Source organism: Pinus tabuliformis, chromosome 2_1, assembly GCF_031772625.1.
Source record: "Pinus tabuliformis cultivar Carrire ecotype Pingquan chromosome 2_1, CPIR1, whole genome shotgun sequence".
NCBI lineage: Eukaryota > Viridiplantae > Streptophyta > Pinopsida > Pinales > Pinaceae > Pinus > Pinus tabuliformis.
In genome coordinates this window covers 304,123,215-304,127,772 of record NC_142299.1, presented here as the reverse complement: position 1 = coordinate 304,127,772, position 4,558 = coordinate 304,123,215, and the positions used below count along the sequence as shown (strand labels likewise).

The 4,558-nt window shown below is 34.7% G+C and overlaps 1 pseudogene; it reads left to right on the top strand.

Moving 5' to 3' along the window:
* Window positions 1-594: 594 nt before the first annotated feature.
* Window positions 595-3,949, top strand: LOC149200020 (pre-mRNA-processing-splicing factor 8A-like; annotated as a pseudogene).
* Window positions 3,950-4,558: the final 609 nt, after the last annotated feature.

Here is a 4,558-nt window from a genome sequence, read left to right as displayed (position 1 = left end):
ACTATAGGGTTCCAGTCACAATCATGACCATGTTGTGGGAGTGACTTAGGGTTTAATGCAGTAAAAGGTCATTTTGTCTTAGGGACTAGTCACTCGGAAGGTTTGGATGGTTCTTGGGGGTCCTGCAGTATGCCTGGAAGGTTTATGTAGTGTGTCCCATCAGTTCCACTTCCTTAACTGACACATGGGGAGTTGAATCATATCATAGTAACTCTTTGTCACATGTTTACCCTAGTTGGTCGATTACTTGGGTAGATGTGGGAGGAGGGTTACAGAGAGTGTTGTTGTTTCATATTTGTATGTATAGGATGAAAATATCATGCTCTACTTTGCTCTAAAATCTGCAGCAAGGTTTAATATTAAACTTGTTCATAGTGCTTTTTTTTTGGGCTCAATTTCATCAAAACTTGTTGGAAATGAGAATTGGACACTTTTGGGTCCTTTATCCTATTTTGAACTCTTGTTGACTAATTATTCAACTTTCCTTTCTTTCAACTAATCCTTTTTCATTAACAGGTATGAAACAAACTTTTCTCTTTTCAAAATTTGCATCTATCCTTATTCAAATCTAACTTATCAGTATGTGTCATCATCATGCATGAGAGGCTTATGAGTATAAATATCATCATTAATGAGCATAAATGGAAAGGTGTAAGGTGGAAGTTATCACTTCCCATCATGGCAACTTTGCGTCGTCTCACAGGAAAACCACTTTTTGACTTGAGTGTTAAAAAATATTTCTATCTCTTTTATATGGAGTCATTTTACACAAAAAAAACATTAAACATGTGCATAATAGGTATTATGAAGTCTATGCCGAGAAATTTTTTTGTTTCAATCTTTGTTCGTCTATTTCTTTTCTCTTGTCATAATTGTTATTGTTGTAATCAAGTTCATAATTTTATTGACATGTCTATTTTAACAACAGGAAGACCAAAGTTTGAGCCTTTGTACCGAGATATGGAGAAGGGTGATGAAGACTAGAATGATTTCAATGATATTAATAAGCGTATTATCTGCTCTGTGTTAGCACTCTATAATTTCCTTATGTTGTTGGAAGGAAACCCAGAGTTAACCACAAACCACTTGTAATCTAGATTCTAGCCCTTCTAGCTTCAAAGAGGGCTCTCTCTATATGATTTCAGTCAATGAATTGGCTAAGTATTTTGGATTTCAGGCTAGCTATGATGATCAAAGGATAATTTTAAGTGGTGGCTTGAAGGTGAGTGAAGGAAGGAAAACCCACTTTGAACAAGCAAATATTTTTTGATGATTCAAGTGAATAAGGGATAATGATGATATCTTGAGCGGGGGAAAGATAGGCAGCTCTATTGGTAATTAACAAATTTCATTGTAGTAATGGATGAATATAACATCAGAGATGACAAGATGAGCATCAAACTAGGATGAATTCAAATTTCCTTTAGAAGAACAAGAGATACATGAATGTTCAGCAGATACAAAGCAAAGCACAAAGTGAATTCTGCAAATTCTCTTATTTGAGCATGAAGAACTATCTTAGTATCACAGAAACATAAGTAATAACAATAACAGAGAAAACACACATACCAACAAATATCTGACCCGAGAATCCCTGGCCAAAATACCCACGGACTTCTTCTATTCACTTAAGAAATAATTGAAAAGACAAAATACAAGTCTTTGCTTCCAGCACTAATCAATCAACAACCAACCAACCCTTTCTAGCTTGAAACATTTGGCATTAAATAGCCTTACAACCTCCAAAAATACCATCTCCAAATACAATGAATCTTTGATCCATGAGGTGGGTCGAATTTATTACAAAAGTAGTAACTTAAACATATCTGCTGTCTTTTTCTTTTAGTGGAAAAAAAAAAACAAAAACTCACTTAGATCTTATCATACTATCCTATCTTCTAGCTAATGGCCCATCCATTAATCTTATCTTTATAGCTAGCATCACAATAGCAAGGTATAAATATAATGAGTTGGAGTAGGACCCATCTAATGTCTCAAACCTTTCAAAAGTTCAAATTCACAAATCGAATTTCAAAAAACTTCATAATTCTCACAGCAAGAAATTGTAAAAACGGGTCTCCAAGTAAAACATGTAAATCCCAAATGGTAGCACCTGTATAAAATATGAGATAGGTTTTCTTGTATGAACTTGTTTTTAAGAAAAACCTCTCTCATTTTCTTCAAATTCTTCCCCATCTCCTCAAAAACAGTTCTAAAAAATCTTTATTAAAACAGGAAATTACACAGTATGAAAACTAGGCCTTAAATATCCATTCGAAACTCCTGATCTATGACACCTGTGTAGAAACTGGAAGAGGTTATTGTGGTTTGGGTTGTTCTTAATAAAAGCCTCTTTCATTTCCTTTTAAATTTAGCTCCATGCGGTAGTAATAAGTGTTTCAAACTGATGGCTAAAAAAGGTCATTTTGTGCAGCGGTTGCGCAACGACCATGACTCCCATTAACTTGACACTCCATGATTTTGGTGAACCTTTATGACAAAAACTCAAGAATGTTGAACAATGACCTTTGAGGCTATGGTAGTAGCAGATTTCATAGGCTTAACTTATTCAAAAACCGGAAATGAATGAATAAGTCAAATACATTTGACGTCAAAAATCATAAGACCCTAACACTCTCCACGTCAGACATAGTATAGAATTGCATTTCTTCATCTCTACAAAAGAAGGCCTAGGAAAGTTAAGATTTGTGTTTATCACAGTGCCATGGTGATGTACATAAAAACTGAAGATCTAGATTTACCAACATTTTATTTTGATCCTCTGATTCATCCAATTTCTTTTCATAAGACTAATCATCGTGAGAGGAAAACTTATGAGGAGGATGATGACAATGATTTTTTTGTTCTAAAAGGTGTGGAACCTTTGTTGCATAATACACCACTTTACACAGATACAACAGTTGCTAGTATTTCATTATTGTTTTCTCCATTCCCATTCAATATGTGATCAAGTTTTATGCAAAGAGTGGAAGATATTCCTCTTGTTCTTTATTGGTACAAGGAACATTGGTATGCATTTTTCTAATGCATGACACATATTCATGTTCGTTAATTTTGTTTTGCATGTGCCATGGATTTGATTACTTGAATGTTTCATGTCATGCAATCCTCCCACATATCCAATGAAGGTTCATGTGAGCTATCAAAAGCTCCTAAAATGTTATGTGTTGAATGAACTTTATCACAAGCCTCCAAAGGATCCAAAGAAGAAATACTTGTTTCGCTCCATACAAGCAACCAATTTTTTCCATAAAACTGAGCTAGATTGGGCAAAAGGTGGGCTTCAAGTTTGCAGACAATGTCACTATATGTTGAATCTTCTTGTTCACTGAAAGAACTTGAATTATTTTGATCTTGATTACAATTTCAATCTGAAGCCTGTGAAGACACTCACAACGAAGTAGCGTAAGAAGTCATGTTTTAGAAATGCTTTCCATTTATGTCATGAAATTTTACGAGTAGAAAAACTAGTTGTCGATGCAAATATCCAATTTTGACTAGGAAATGTAGATGCTTTCAAGTTGGAATATGGGTTATAATATACATTTCCACATGTAGGGTAGTTAACTGCTATGTATCGTTACAAGTATCGGCTTATGCAGCAAATAAGAATATTAAAGCTCTAAAGCACTTGATTTATTATCGATTTAACATTGGGCCTATTGGGAAAGGACATAAATGTGTATTTTGGGATCCAATGTGGAGAGTATTATTGTTTTTCCTATGTGGTATAGTACCACTACTAGAAAGGTGGCTTAGAAACTTGCTTGCATGAGAGTTTGAAGGTCGTCATTCAAAGGGAGTGGCAAACACTGTGAAAAAATGAAGGGTTGAAAGTACTTTTAATATGGAGCTTAGAGTAGTTTTCATGCATGATGTTCTTGTAGAAATTCCTTGTAGATTCAAACTGCAGATTGTAATATGTTAAAACAATTAACTTGAATATACTCTACTCATCAGCAGAAATAATAAACGATCAATGAAATCATGAAGCATAAAAGAGAAAGAATTCAATCACATATAACACAATAATTTTCAGGGGAAAACTACAGCTGAAACCCCCTCTATATGCATATTGTATTAATCAAAAAAAATGAGAAGATTACAATGCTTTGCTCAAGCCCGAGAAACCTCTACATTATCTCTATCTATTTCACTGCTTCCCACACAAGCTCAAGCCAATAGTTAGCCAGTTCTACTGCCTACCAAGCTCTTATTTCCTCAAGTAGTCTCCTAGGAAATTAGTCCATATTTAATTGGGAAATTCCACAAATATGAATTGCGCAATCCTCATAAGCCTTCCTCTGATTGCATGCACCACCTATATAATTCAGATGATTATACAATTAATAGTACATTGTCCCTGAACTCCAATGTCAACTGGGTCTTTCTCTGATCTTGCATGCATGAGTTAATTATGAGTGAATCTTTAGTTTACTAGTTGACCAGTGTTGGTTACACCCCACTACTACATGTTACACCCCACTACTAGATCTCCCACCAATTCCTCCATCAGTTGGAACTAGTTTAACTGAAT